The 15,909-nt window shown below is 44.0% G+C and overlaps 1 long non-coding RNA gene across 2 annotated transcripts in view; it reads right to left on the minus strand.

Moving 5' to 3' along the window:
- Window positions 1–15,343, minus strand: part of LOC143840786 (uncharacterized) — a 33,542-nt gene extending 18,199 nt beyond the window's left edge. For both annotated transcript variants that reach the window (XR_013232412.1, XR_013232411.1), the window contains exons 1-2: window positions 15,232–15,343; window positions 11,371–11,482 (exon numbers count right to left, since the gene is read on the minus strand). This is a non-coding gene — a long non-coding RNA (uncharacterized LOC143840786). The remainder of the gene's footprint in view (window positions 1–11,370; window positions 11,483–15,231) is intronic.
- Between the last annotated feature and the right edge of the window lie 566 nt (window positions 15,344–15,909).

A 15,909-nucleotide genomic window follows, 5' to 3' on the forward strand; every position in this document is an offset into this window, starting at 1 on the left:
CATTGGACTGTCTTGCCTGGACATTCCCACGTCTGGACAGTGTCACAAACCATTTGGAATGTCTGTTCTTTTCCATCAGCATGCCTATGCTATTCAGTTTATTGCTCTTACATGTGTAGATTGACTTTAGAAAATGTATTGCTCCCTTCTTTACTTTCCCCATTCACACCTTCACCCTTCCTGTCCATTCTCCCTGCCTTTGGACTACATCCTTGGGCCCCTCTGTTGTGCCAGCTGCCTGGTTTGTTTTCCCTTGAAAACAATCTTCCCATGTTTTTTGGGGTTCTCATGGGTGGGGGTGGGAGTAGAAAGGGTTATATGCTGTGTTCCATTCCCCGAACCCCAGTTTCAACAAAGTACATGTTGAGCTCACTTTCTTGCTTTAGAATAAAGCTGTCTTATGCTCCAAGTCACAGGCTGTGTTTTCTGGACAACTGAAGAAACCCGACAGCCTTGGGCTAGTCACAGTTCTTTGAGAGCTCACTCAACCCCACCTAACTCACAGGGTGTCTGTTGTGGGGAAAGGAAGAGAAGGTAATGGTAAGCCATTTTAAGACTCCTTTAGGTAGTAAGAAAACCTCCCAGTTCTTCTTCTTCCAACGCGTGGTGAGTCAGTTCCCAGCCAACTCACTGGTTATGAGCAGAGATCTAATTGTGCAGCATCATGGTTGGACTCATCTGTACAAACCTGAATGTGATCATTTCACATGATTACACTGTTTTCTCACACTATTGCAAAGCATAATGCCAGTTTTCAGACTCACCTGAAATGCTTCCTATGGTCACCATATATTTTGGGGGGGAAGGGAATGAAAATATCACTTCCTATCCTTCTGAGGTTGGTAAAATGTGTACCCAGCTTGCTGGCAGGTAAAACGGTAATGACTGGGGAAGGCACTGGCAAACCACCCCATATTGAGTCTGCCATGAAAACGCTAGAGGGCGTCACCCCAAGGGTCAGGCATGACTCGGTGCTTGCACAGGGGATACCTTTACTTTTACCTTTAACCTTATAAAATGAGCAGTGATGAAACACATGTTCACCTATTTTAACCTTGTGCAGATGACAAAAGCACAAATGGTGGGAATAAAGGATCCCGAATGATTTGTCTTGCAGCAGACCTGAGGGGAAGATGTTGAAGTCAGCCAAAGTAAATGCTCTGTAGTATTTAGGACATTCTAAGGTATAGAGGTAGTTTATTGGAACAAAATTTTGTTTGTGATTCCCTACTGCCCAATAAGAGTGGACCTCTATAAACTTGAAGGATGGTATCCCCAATTCCTTGTTTGCGTTTTTAGCTTCCAAGAACCAAGGATAAAATACAATTGGGGGAGAAAGCCCAGAAGACTATAATTTCCTTTTAATGGCTTCCACTCACCCTGTGGGGGAAAAATTACATAATTGAACTGAAGGAGCTAATCCAAGTTGATTTAAATTTAACTTAGGGCAAATGCAAACCCCTCGGTTCCAATTGTGTGACGCCTTCCCCAAATCTGTTCTGAGATGGACATTAGAAACACACATTAGAAATACAGATTGGAGAATTTAGAAAGAATTGCTTCCAGGAAATGGAAGTCTTTATAGAGGAAGAACTGTGTGCCATACACATTTGGATATTACCTTGGCCTGAAAATAATTCAATATATATGAAAGACTTTCTGGGTAGCAGATGCTATTCCTTCGAAGATCTCTATACTGAGGGCACAACTGATATCAACAATGTATACTCTGAAGTAGGGCAGTGGTCATGCCCATGGCCTTTGCTGAGATCCTCTGCTGCTGACACCTACCCACACATCTCCCCTGCTACCTGTCTGCAGCCATGCTCCCAACTGTCCAGCATTATTAAGGAAAGGCATGTGGGTGGTGCACAGTGATGGCACTTCTGGTAGTAATGGCAGAAGCAATCCCAGTGACATATAGTGGCCACTGCACTTAGGGAAAGAATATTCAGGTTTTAGACAACTGAGCATGGGCAGTAGGAGTACAAGTGGAAGAAGGACACAAAGGCAAGTAGGGAGCATGCAGGTGTTAGGGTGGGAAGAAAAGAATAAGGGGGGACCTGGTGGTAGGCAAATGGGAGCCCCTGAACACAGTCTGCCCAGGATTCTCCAAAACCTGGAACTGCCCTGATCATGGGTGATCTGAGCCCTCCACAAACTGAGCCCTCCACAATACTTAACCTTTGTCAGCTGATCTATATAATGTGGTATGCCCATTGATCTGATGTCTCCGGTTAACATATCTTATGGTAAAAAATAAGGATAGTCACACTGCAACTGATCCTCCTTGTGGAATTCTTCAGAGTTTATACAAGGAGTTTACACAAAAATGAATAGCAGAGGAACCCAAATGCTACCCTACTTCCTGCCCATTTTGTTTGTTTATTTGTTTATTTGTTTATTTGTTTATTTGCTTATTTGTTTATTTGTTTATTTGTTTATTTGTTTATTTGTTTATTTGTTTATTTGTTTATTTGTTTATTTGTTTGCTTTTTATGCCACCACTCTCAGCCAGGCTGGCTCATGGTGGTTCACATTAAAACTCTAAAAAAAATTAAAATCCCCTACAATATGCTTAAAAACAACTTACAATACAGTCACACCAACTTAATGGCGGCAAACAGCTACCCCACTTCACCCAACCCCAGTACCTTGACTCCTAGTTTTAATGCCCAATCACTGACCTCCAGCCTAGGGGGGGAACCAATGAAAAACGAGGGACCTTGCAAGATAAATGGCCCTATTGATTATATCCTACTATTAGAAAATTGTTTTTGTGGGTAGTCTTCCATCTGGTGAGAATGTCTCTAATTTTGCCCATAATCTATCCTGAGCAATACTTTTTAAAGCCATTTTAGAATCAGTGAAGGCCACATAGACCTTGTGAGATGCCTTGTGAGATGGGCTGCTATATTTTATTGCTGTCTGATTGAACTAAAGTGGAATGGCCCAACCTAAAATAGTCCTTCACTCTAACCAATACTAAAGCTTCCAACACAGATGCCTAGCATAAAGCTTACTCATTACACTGAACAGGCTGACTGATAGTGGAAGGAATCAGATTTGTTCCCCTTTTTGTATATTAGAATAATAACGGCCAAATCCCAGTCACAAAGGATACATGCTGTCTTATCAATATGTCACGAACCAAGGCTACTCTCTCATAGGAGATGAGGCAACTGAGACATTCTTCATAGACAAGAGTTCAAAGTTGTTTATTATGCCTAAGAGAGTTGATCTGGAAGCATCATGAGAGAAAGTCTCTTGTTAAGAGCAACTGTCTTGACCAGTATTGGGGTACATATAGGCACCCCTATTCCCAAAGTAACACACCGTTTCCCTGCTGTTAGCTATTCCCATGGCAGAAGGGCTTTTATCTTTAAAGGACAACTAGAATAAAGTGAAATCTACAATTTTACACCTGGTGGCCAAAAGGTGGCCAGAACTAATTGCTAGAGCCACAACATGCAGAATAAGGGATAGTATTGTGAAGGACATCTTACTGGGAACAGACTACAGTATGTGCATGAATGCTGAGAGCCAGATACAGAGGGGGGGGGGGGGGAGAGAGAAATCAGAAAAATTGGATTATAGCCAGAGGGCTCCTAGGACATTGGTTTGCTTATCACCTGAATTCATGGCAAGTAGTATGGGGCTACATGATACAATGCTTGTAAAAAGTGTAGCCTTGAAGGTAAGAAGGTGAGGTTGTTCAACCAGTTTTTGAACCTATACGATTATTACTGTTGTCTTATTCAATGGTGCTGAGCTATACTGTACTCATTCCATGTTCTCCCAAATTCTATGTAAACCGCCCTGAGCCATAGGGGAAGGTGGTAAGTAAATAAACAAACAAATAACCTTCAGTCTTCAATCTGATTCAGTCTTCAATCTGGAGCCAGTGCAGCTGCACACCACCCGCCTGCAGCTCCAAAGCTAGGCAAATAACTCCTGGCAGGGGCTATTTTGACTACGGAAAGGACATAGAGGAGAAGGTAGAAATGGCTCCTTCCACATTACAGTCCTGAGCAGAATTCGGCTCCTGAGAAACTTTTCCTACATCTGCTGTGTCAGTTCAAAGTAAATTGAGTCCAGGGAGCCCTGACACCACTCCCCTGCCCCCCCCCCAATATTTTGCCTTTATATCCAAAAACTCTTTTGCCATATATGTGTTCTGTGTAAAGAAGTAGTTAGAGTATCTTGCCCACAAAATTTAGCTGAAGAAGAAAGCATAAGGTAATGGTGTTGCACACTATTTTCATTGGCATATTTTCTCTTTTTATGGCACCCTGGATTCCTTTATAGGTTTCTTTAAAATTGCTGGGGGTTCTTTAATTGCACACATGGTACAGATCAGTTAAAATGCAGATGGGATATTTGAGTGTCTTAAAAAAAAAGAGCTGAAAGTAATTGAAAAAGAAACCTCACTATGGTCACGCTATTTCCCGTTTTTTTATCCAGCCAGGCTTCTCTTTGCCTTTTTAATATGAGTTACATGCTGAGCAGCTGTCAATTAAAATCCCAAATAGGATTCTTGGGTGTCTTAAAAGAAGGGAACAGAATGTAGCATGGAATATATATCTTCTGCTGCCCACTTGTACGGTTCTGATAATCCATTAGATCTTATATTTTGCTGTTGCTTTAATGGACTGAAATAACTGTTTTCTTTCCCCTGCCCTTAATAGTGTCCATGCAAGAGAGAGAGAGAGAGAACTCTTAAATTAAAGTGCACCTCACCTATTGCGCACTTACAATCTGGACACCTGAAGCAATTCTCTATTGATCCCTCCACAAATTACTCAGCAGCTGTGCAAAACATGTCTCTGGGTACAGTCCAGAACTTCTTCCCTACCAAAAATTACCCCTTCGAGGTGAATAAACCCATAAAAGAAGGGCCTACATTTTATGAGAAGTAGCATAACTCGTATTGTAGGAACAACAACAACAACGCTCTGGATCAAAAAGGGCATCTATGTCTGGTAGTAAATGTAGGAAAAGGATATAAATAGAGTTGTATTTTGTCAAAGCATAATGTAGCAGAGGTTGAAAGAGCCACTTGATCTACAGTGGAAGAGCCTAAGGCATTCAACCTTAAGGTGAGGTCTGGAGTCCTCTTGGAATTACAATTGATGTCCAGATATAGCTGCCAATTCTGGATTGGGAAATTTTGGAAGATTTTGTTGGAGTGTCTGGGGAGGGGAGAATTGGATGGATATTGAGTGGTGGGACCCATGGTACCAGTGTGCAATATCTAGAAATGTTAGCAGAGTGCTTAATTAGGCTAGCATTCACAGCACGGCATTGCTGGCAACTGAGTGCTTGTAAGCCAAGAACAACAAAGAAAGAAAGCTCATACTCTGGTTGTGCTATTAAACTAATATAACAACTATTTATTTCATCACTCCATTCTACACAGGAAAGGTAGGGAAAATAGCCCCTAATCTACTCTAGCGAGTTGGATGGAAAGAGATGCAGGAGGCATCTCTACACTCATTACTGTGTAGGCAAGTAAGAGGAAAGAGAGTCCTGGATGTATTCTGCATGAAGCCAAATAAAACAGTTTAAAAACAACCAGTTTAGACCGCTTTATTATATTACAATTGTTGTTCTGCATTGAATATAATCTGTTGAAAAACTACGTTGCAATGCTCTCTGCATGAAACAATTCATAGCCCTGCCCCCTGTAGTTTTGCCAACTCTGCTTTGTTCTCGAATACAGTCACTAATCTGCATAACTAAAGATCTTCTCTGCATGGCTAATAGAGCATCTCAGGCAGGAGAGAAATGAATCGGTGAAAAGCATCTTTCAGAAACAACTCTTAAAAGACGGGGTAAATTAACTCTTCTGTGCAGAGATCAGAAAAACAACAGTGTATTTAGTGAGTTTTCATCAGCTTATCCATCATGCAGAAGAGGCCCTGAAGAAGCAAGAAACAGGAAATTGTCCCTAACTAGCCGTGAAGGGAATGGCAAACCACCCTGTATTGAGTCTGCCAAGAAAACGCTAGTGGGCATCACCCCAAGGGTCAGGCATGACTCGGTGCTTGCACAGGGGATACCTTTACCTTTGCCATAAAGAGGCAGCATCAGAAAGATCAGAAAGGTGAGTGGTCGGTGTTTGTATCTTTCCCACTAATTATATGGTAAGAAATCTGCCGCTGCTGACTGAGGAAAGAGGCATTGCACTGGGCCTAAGTTCCAACAGAGTTTGGGGAGGGGAGAGAGATGGGTGGGAATGTAAAGCTATAGAGTCCACCCTTGAAATCTGCCATTTCCTCCAGGAGAGCTGACCTCTGCAGTCTGGAGACAAGCTATAATTCCAGGAAAACTTCAGGGCCCACCAGGAGGTTAGTAACCTTACCTCCAGACTACAACTTTCAATTCCCCTGGAGAAAATGGCAGATTTGGAGGGTGGCTTTGATGATATCTCATCTCCAATGAGCTACTTCCCCACACCCAACCTGCCTTCTTTAGATTTGTTTCCAACATCTCTGGGAATGTCTCAGATTTAACTGCTTGAGATAGCCACAAGCCGCTTATCCTAGAGAAAGGCTCCTCAGGGGTGGAGGAAAGCTTCCAGTTGGCTGAGTGGTTTGGTAAGGTGTAGGTCACTATCATTGTATTTCTTATATTCATTGCAGGGCTTTGATCAACTTTTCTGCTTCACTATGGGTATTACAGCAATTCGACATAGTAAAAACTGTTGGCGGAGTTGGAATATGCAAAGTTTTTGCAGCACCAACAGTTTCAAGAATAAATAACTTTATTGAGAATTGAAACTGCTTTGTAAAGAAAGAGAGAGGACAAAGAGAGTCCTAGCAGTCTAACTGTTATTCTGGAGGCAATCAGGGAGTGCTGGGGATCACAACCATGAGGAGTGGAAAGTCTCCAGCATGTCAACGGCTGCCTGGATCTGGTTCAAGGTTTTGGTTTTAACCTTTAAGGCCATATGTGAGTTGGGACTCACATCCCTGAGGGGCCACCTATCGCTCTATGCCCTTTTTACGCTCTGCGGGTGAGAACCTGTTGGTCATCCCCGGTCCGAAGGAAGCGCACCTAGCCTCGACCAGGGTGAGGGCCTTCTCGGTCCTGGTCCCCACCTGGTAGAATGAGCTCCCCGGGTAAACTGTGGGCCCTGTGGGATTTGTCAGCTTTCTGCAGGGCCTGTAAAACTGAGCTCTTCCACCAGGTCTGTGGTTGAGGCTGGGGTTAGCGAACCAGGGACATCGCTTCCCCCCTAGGAGTCGGAGTGTACGTTACTCCCCTCCTTCCTCTCCTCTTCACTTTTTTTTAATAGTGGGGGAGGGATGGGATTTTTAGCTGTCATGTTGGTAGTTTGATGTTTTAAATGGGAATTTTAATGGGGTTTGATTGCTGTGACCCACCTCGAGCCTGTCAGGAGAGGCGGGAAGTAAATCTAAAATAATAATAACAACAACAACAGCAACAACTGGGGATAAGGTAGGCTCCCATCCTCTTCCTTTTTTCAGGAAGAGCAGTTCAGTGGGTGCCCCTTTGCTGAAGCAAGCCAGCAGTCTTAGCTCTCTCCATCTGCTGATGTGTGGCATGTAATCTGCCTGTAGCTGAGCCACAAGGGGCTTGCAATGGCCTTGTTTTATAACTACTCTTTAAGCTTTTGTACTCTGCTTCAGTAAGGAGACTGAAGCAGATTAATAAGATATATGGCGGTATAAAAATGGAATGAATGAATGAATGAATGAATGAATGAATGAAAGTAAAGTTTGGTATGACTCCACTGGATTGCACTAGATTTCACCCAAGGTAGAATCTGTTTGAAGGACCTCCTTATGTGAAATGAATGAGGAACTTGAGGGGAAATCAACAGAATTTCTATAAGACTCACATAATTTTCTTAGATAGGTTTTATGGTTCTCTAATGGCCTGGGCTACCAATCTTGTTGGGTCTTGGAAGCTATGCAGGGTTGGCCCTGGATGGGAGAGCACCATAGAAGTTTAAGGTTGCTGTACAGAGGCAGGCAAGGGCAAACCACAAAACAGCTGTGACATCACTGTGCACACAGAGCATGTGTATATTTATATACTGATGTCTTATATACGGATGTGCCTCTGTACCATAATGGAATAGAAATGTTCTGTTCCCTCTGAAAAATACACATATTTAAGATAAAAATAACATAACACCACAGTAAAATTCTGCAGAATCCTGAGGAGAGATTGTATTTAAAAGCCCCCAAACTCTTAAACCCCATGCTGTTTGGAAGTGCCCTTGGTTCAAGGTTGATGGCAGATTTATTTGAATTAACTGGAGAAGATTACCTCTCACTGGTGAGCCTCTATGCAGATCATTTCAAAATTGAACCCTTGTGGAAGACATCAAGGGGCATTGTAATAACACATTGTAAATCACAGTTTGATCATCATAGCATTGCCGATGAGTTAATAGCCGACAACAGCTCCCGGAGTGGATGAGGCTCCTATTGACAATGCAACCCCAATATTAAGTCATCATGATACAAGAAAAGGGCAGCTCTAATAGCCAAGGGCTGGATAATGAGCGCTTTCAATGGTTCAAAGCATCCGTACTTAGCATAATAAGGTTATTGTCTGTAAGGATATACCAGGATTACTCATGCAGAGATTTGTGGTCAGAAGGACAAAATTCAGTCTTTCCAATGCCAAATAGCAGTATTTGAAAACACACCAAGTTGATTCAGAAGACATTTGCAGGATACATCCCGTAATAACCCCCAAGGAAATAATTCATGAATAATTCAAATGAATGTTAAAATGTCTGAGCAATGGACCACATCCCAGTAAATTTCTGGTTTTGGATATGTCATAATCTCTCAAAGCAGCTTCCAACTGCCTTTCCTTCCTCTTCTCACAATAGAGGATGGTGAGACTAAGAGAGCTCTGAGAGAAGAAGAAAAATGGTGTTTTATAACCTGTTTTTCACTATTCGAAGGAGTCCCAAAGTGGCATAAAATTGACTTCCCTTCCTCTTCCCACAACAGATACCTTGTGATGTACATGGGAGTGAGAGAGCTCTAACAGAACTGGGACTTGCCCAAAGACACCCAGCTGGCTGCCCGTGGAGGAGTGGGGAATCAAACCCAGCTCTCAAGATTAGAAGGCATCATTTTTAACCACTACCCCAAGTTGGCTCACACTTCAAGTGTCTCTTCCACATACCTGGCTTACAATCAGGTGGGAGGACAAGCCCGTCTGCACCAATAATGGTGCAGGGATTACTTGCACCCTTATCTTTGGAAAGGGGCCCGAGGCTTCCTGGGAGGTGGGGTTGGGAAACACAGGAAGTGGTGGGAGCTTGAAGCTTCGGGGTGAGAACATGGGGGGCACCATCATCGCATATTCTATAATGTCACTTGCAGACAAAATCTGCTAATATATGAGATAGGAATATCAGCCTCCACATTGGACCTGGGGAATCCTCAGAATTATGCTCCCTTCCAGACTACGGACAACAGATCCTCCGGAGAAAATGGGTGCTTTGGAGAATAAACTCTGAGGCAGTGCACCTCACTGAGGTCTCTGTCCTCTCCAGACTCTGTCCCCGAATCTCCAGAAGGTTTCCAATCTGGAGCTGGCAATTCTAGCAGGAGACCTGGCATCTAGGCCCAGCAGTGATGGTTGTGTTGGTGGCCCTGATAACGATCCTACGGAGGACCGAGCTTCAGGTCCAAGGTAGGATCGAAGCAAATGCGGTATTAGGCAATGAGCTGCAAGGATCACCATGGCAGGATCCAATAGTTTCAAATCAATCAAATGGGGTCCAGCCAATCACACATGGGTGTGTGGCGATCCCTTGTCAGTATTGTGTATATAAGGTTGTGTATTGAGTGGGGTTTCTTAGTGTCTTCCTGGTGCCACCCATATCATCTCCTGGCACCAACAAAGAGCTGCAACGATTCCAATGTGTGTGAGTTATTGACCCACAAGTTCCACCACAGATCTAACAACAATCCAAGCTGCCAGAGCAGAGTTGTCCATATGTTTGTTAGCTAGCAAAGGCCCTTTGTGATCTGCATTAAGAAGGGTAGGAAATGTACCGTATATACTCGCATATAAGCCGAGGCACCTAATTTTACCACAAAATATGGGCAAACTTATTGACTCTCATCTAAGCCGAGGTTCGGAAATGCTCCATCATCACAGGCTCTCCCATCCAGCATTGCCATTCCTTTTGCCATTGAAGGCAAAAGGAGAAAAAGATCAGAGTCCCGCAGTCAAACTGTTGATGTCCTACACGCTGCAGTAAAAAGGTAAAGGTATCCCCTGTGCAAGCACCGAGTCATGTCTGACCCTTGGGGTGACGCCCTCTAGCGTTTTCATGGCAGACTCAATACGGGGTGGTTTGCCAGTGCCTTCCCCAGTCATTACTGTTTACCCCCCAGCAGCAAGCTGGGTACTCATTTTACCGACCTCGGAAGGATGGAAGGCTGAGTCAACCTTGAGCCGGCTGCTGGAATTGAACTCCCTACCTCATGGGCAGAGCTTTCAGACAGCATTTCTGCTGCCTTACTACTCTATGCCACAGCTTGCAGTACACATTTGCAAAAAGCAATGCAACAACTGGCTGGCAGGAGCAGGCTTTTATTTCAATTACCATATATACCCGCGTATAAGCCGAGGAGGGCTTTTTCGGTGTGAAAAAAGGTGCTGAAAAACTAGGCTTATATGCAAGTATATAGGGTATATGGTCATTCAGCCCAGCCATTAATAAAGGCTATTTTAATCAATTGCCCTGGTAAGGTCCAAAAACGTTTGTTGGCCCTAGAAATGTCCACCTGGCCTTGACCAGAGCCAGGTGGAATGAGTACCCATTGGATACTGCAATTTCACTGTGCTTTCGCCGCTGGATTTTCCTATGTGGAAAAAGAAAATCTACTTCTAGAATGCATTGAAAGGGCACTATCCAACAGGTGCAGGAACTAACAGCACTTTCCCTAACACAAATGGTGTAGTAGTTAAGAGCAGCAGCTTCTAATCTTACAAGGCAGGTTCAATTCCCCGCTCCTTCACATGTGACCAGCTGGGTGAACATAGGCTAGTCCCAGTCCTGTTAGATCTTTTCTCATAGAGCAGTCCTTTCAGAGTTCTCTCAGCCTCACCTACCTCACAGGATATCTGTCATGGGGACAGGAAGGATAGGTGCTTGTAAACCCCTTTGAGGCTCCTTTGGATAGTAAAAAGCAGAGTATAATAAAACTCCTCTTTTTCTTCTTGTGTGGTATCAGGTGACCTGCAGAGACATGTATTTCCATGGAAAGCCATGTGAATCGAGAGAGAGGACCAAGGGAGCGGAGCGGTCAGAGGGCAGCTCCCAGGTTAAGACAAAGAAAAGGAGATAACCCCTATACACACCTAGGATGATGCTGTACCTCCAAAGTCCAGGTGTACTCCAACCACCGTACTTTAACGTTAAGATGTTGGCTCAACTAACAGTTCTTCATTCAGAAGTTTTTTCTTCTTCTTTCTGTTGGTCATTGAGGAAAAAAACATTACACAAGGTAACATCTTTTCTTCGAAAACAACACAATTGCTCAAAGGAGACACTTCACACATTTTTCAGTGCAGTTCACTATGGAGCAAGCAACTCACATGTAACTGGATCGTTAACAAGAACTAGAAAAAACTCACATCCGAAGCAGAGGTGCAATAGGGACAATCTAATCAATGGGACGGTTATCGTTCACCTCTGACTCTGAGCAGAGTCCAAAAACATGAGGCTTTCATTGGGTTTTGTTGAGACATGATCATTATATTAAAGCCCTGGATGTGGGAAATGGTCTTGTTATCATTGCTCATAAGAGTTTGCCCGCGTAGAATGACAGTTACGGCGAGTGCTTTGACCTTCTCTTTGCAAAGGATGTCAAATTCATTCAGAAAACTAAAAATAAAAACGTTACACTCTTGGATTTGATCCTTCTGCTACAAGCTCATCCCTATTTTGGTGGGAGAGGAACGTGATGGGAAATTGTTATTTGGCCATTTCCCCTCCTTACTTCCAAGATCTCATACGATCTGGTTAGCTTGGGCAGTATGGAATTATGCCCCCGAAAATAGAGTCACGTTGAAAGTAGACCCCCACTACAAAAAGTTTGAGAACTGCTGATCTAGCTTATTGTTCTCACAGGAGAAAGTGAGATTTTTTTTCCTTCTCAACAATTTGTTAAGTGACGACATTTAACAGAATAGCTTGTTATGGAGTAATACCATTAAGCTAACAGAAATGGAGAATAACTGTGTAGTAAAAAAAAAATGCAGCCGTTAAAACACATTTAGTAATAACATTGTGTTATGTTTAGCTTCTCATTTTTCCGGCCTGCCCAAAATGCTTGATACAGACCGATAGTGCTAACATTTCAAGTGGCAGCAACTGAATACCTGCTGGGAATGGTCCACAATCACCCAGCAGGCCTCAGATGTCTCAAAGCAGTTTAAAAAAACTGCCTTCCCTTCTTTTCCGCATAACAGACACCCTGTGAGGGAGGTGGGGCTGAGAGCTCTGAGAGAACTGGGACTGGCTCACAGTCACCCAGCAGGCCTCAGGTGTCTCTAAGCAGTTTAAAATCACCTTCTCTTCCTCTCCCCATAATAGGCACCCTATGAGGGAGGCTGCTAGGGTGGGCAGCGAGTATAGAGGCCAGCCCAATCAGGGTGCATCTAGCTGCGCTCCCTGATTGGCTCGTATTCAAGCTCCGAAACCCCAGACATGCTCTTCTCACAGGGGCGCTTCACAAATATATAGAGGAACCATGGATAATAATAACCCAGGGTTTTGGGTTACATTCAGGACACTGGGAGGAAGGGGGGAAGGAGATCAAGGGCACAGAATGATGGGATTAAGGAGCACAATGAAAACAAAGCATTTTGCAAAAAACACATTTTAAAAAAAGGAGAGGGGAACAAAGCTTGATGGGAGTCTGCCTCAGTTGGACTCAGTGTGGAAAGCATGTTGCGAATTTCACCCTGGAGAATCTAACCTGGCATGTCAGATTAGAAGTCCGCACTCCTAACCACTACACCAAACTGGCTCTAAGACCGTCAGCTGATTCTCACAAAATTGAAAGCAATCATGCATATTCAAGTAAACCCATACTCTCTCACTTTTGAATGTAAGTGTTATAAATGTCAAAATTGTGAAATTCAACCTAAAAAGGATATAGTTCTAAAGTAATTAAATATTCAATTTTGAATTTCTTAAAGTATATAAATTCAATACAGTTCTTACCTCTATTGAATAATATATATATTGGGACATATCTAGATATCAATCTGGTTGGATCCTATACAAGAATAAACAAGAACGTCATCTTCAGAATAGATTTCTGTAACTCGCTCTACGCCGGCCTACCCTTGTCTCTGATCCGGAAACTCCAGCTAGTGCAAAACGCAGCTGCTCGGGTCCTCACTTGGAGGACACCTTGGAGGGCCCATATCCAGCCTGTGCTGAGGCAGCTGCATTGGTTGCCAATTGCTGCCCGGATCAGGTTCAAGGTTCTGGTTTTGACCTTTAAGGCTATACGTGGGTTGGGATCTGAGGGACCGCCTACCGCCCTACATCCCCCGCAGGGCTTTACGCTCAGCGGGGGAGAATCTCCTGATCGTTCCTGGCCCTAGAGAATCACGCCTGGCCTCGACCAGGGCCAGGGCCTTTTCGGTCCTGGCCCCTACCTGGTGGAATGAGCTCCCGGGTGAGCTGCGGGCCCTGCAGGATTTACCAGCTTTCCGCAGGGCCTGCAAGACGGAGCTCTTCCACCAGGTCTATGGTTGAGGCGGGGGTCAGCAAATGAGTGCCAACATTCCCCCCCCCCCGGAACTAGTAAGTTAGATCTCCTCCCCACCCTCCCTGCCGCTCTGATAGCAAGGGTGGGAATAATAAGAACTTCCGCCATGTTGGGATTGTTTTAAAGTCTTTTAATGGGTATTTTAATGAGGATAGGACTGTTGTGACCCGCAACGAGCCTACGGGGAGTGGCGGGAAATAAATCTAAATAATAATAATAATAATAATAATAATAATAACGGAGAACCTTTTATTTCATGTATTCTGTATAATTTTACTACATCTATAGTAGCCTTGGGATATGATTTTTGTCTTGTATGGTACCTTACACACAAGCAGAGTCCCTCCGGCTAGAAATTAGGATCTGTGAGAATAAGGCTCCAGGTCCAAGAAACTGTTTCCAGTTATAATTAAGGAGGCATCTTTGATGTGTCTTAGTCAGTTAATGAAAAAGAGGTGTAGCCCTGACCATTTGGCTTTGGTAAGGGGCAGGAAGAGACTAAGTAATCTGATGTTATCACAAAGGCTTGACAATTTATGGCTGTTTGTGCTGAGGGAAATAAATGTGAGCTTGGGCCTGTCCTCACACGCCCCCCCCCCCCCCAGGTGGTCATAAGGGATTACAAGTCTCTTGGGAATGACAACTAAACAAAAGGACAGGGAGGAAAACGCTTGCCTATTTACAATGCACAGAACAGTGTTCAAGACGCACAACAAATAACACGCTCAGAATCCCTGACAAGACAGGGCTTCCGCAACCACATTTGAGCTCCCTTTAATGTGCCTGATGTCAAACTGAAAATCTTGCAGCCTGAGGGTCCATTGAAAGATCCAAGCATTCTTCTCCTTCATCATGTGCAAGGAAGCTAGCGGGGAGTGATCTGTCTCCACCAGAAATTTAGATTCCAACAGATAGGGCTCTAATTTGTCCAAAACCCAGACCACAGCCAAGCCCTCCTTCTCCATGACACAGTAGGCCTTTTCCCTGGGCAACAATTTCCTGCTCAGATATACTACGGGGTGAAGTTCGCCATTCTCACCCTCTTGCATCAACGGCCTGCCCAGCCCATTCTCAGATGGGTTGACTCTCACATGGACTATCTTATGATAATGTGGCGGCTTAAGGACAGGCCCGCAGTAAGTACTCCTTCAATGGTTTGAAGGCTGCCTGGCACTTGGCAGGCCATGCCACAGTCAAAGGAGCCCTCTTACTGCACAACTTTGTTTTCTGCTGTATTTAATCTTTTTGATTATGCGACTATAGATTCTGTGTTTTATGTCTGGGGTTTTAGGAGGGGTTTTACTGGGGATTTTATTCAGACTGTTGTAACCTGCCATGACCGACTTGGGAGTGGTGGGTAATAAATTAAAGTAACAACAACAACAACAACAACTCTTTCAAGGGGGCGGCTATTTCTCCAAATCCCCTGCAGTACCTTTTGTAGTACCCCTACTAGGCCTAGAAAAGCCTGCACTTCTTTCTTGCTCTTAGGGATGGGCCAACTGACCACACTGGCAACCTTGGCCTCTTGGAGCTAAATGGCCCCATCCCCCACTACATGACCCAGGAATTCCACATTCTTATAGCCCAACTGGCAGTTGGAAATCTTGGCTGTGAGGCCCACATCAAGAGCTGCAATGCTATGGCCAAGTGTCCAAGATGGTCAGCCCACGAGGAGCTGAAAATGGCCACATCATCCAGGTAAGCCCTGGCAAACTCAAGACCCTGCAGGACCCGGTCCATCAATCTTTGGAACAACTTTCTAGCCCTATTTAAATCAAAGGCAAGCCTGAGAAATTGGCAGGATAAGGATCTAAGACCGCCGTCTGATTCTGTTTTTGATAATCTATGCAAAACCAATACTCTAAAGGGGCCCCCTCCTTAATCTTTTTCTTCAGAATAACTACAATGGGGGAACCCTATTGCAAGGAAGATTTCTTTATTAATTCCCACTCCAGCATCATTCAAAGGGTAGGGTCTAGATCGGAAGGGTCGGTGATTCCTGGTGTCTATATGATGCTGAAATACTTGAGTAACTCCGGGAACCTTTGAAAAGATGCTCGCATATAGGCCTAACAGTTCTTGTAGATCAGTCTGCTGTTTCTCAGTCAAC

Source organism: Paroedura picta, chromosome 6 (assembly GCF_049243985.1).
Source record: "Paroedura picta isolate Pp20150507F chromosome 6, Ppicta_v3.0, whole genome shotgun sequence".
In the NCBI taxonomy this organism is placed as follows: domain Eukaryota; kingdom Metazoa; phylum Chordata; class Lepidosauria; order Squamata; family Gekkonidae; genus Paroedura; species Paroedura picta.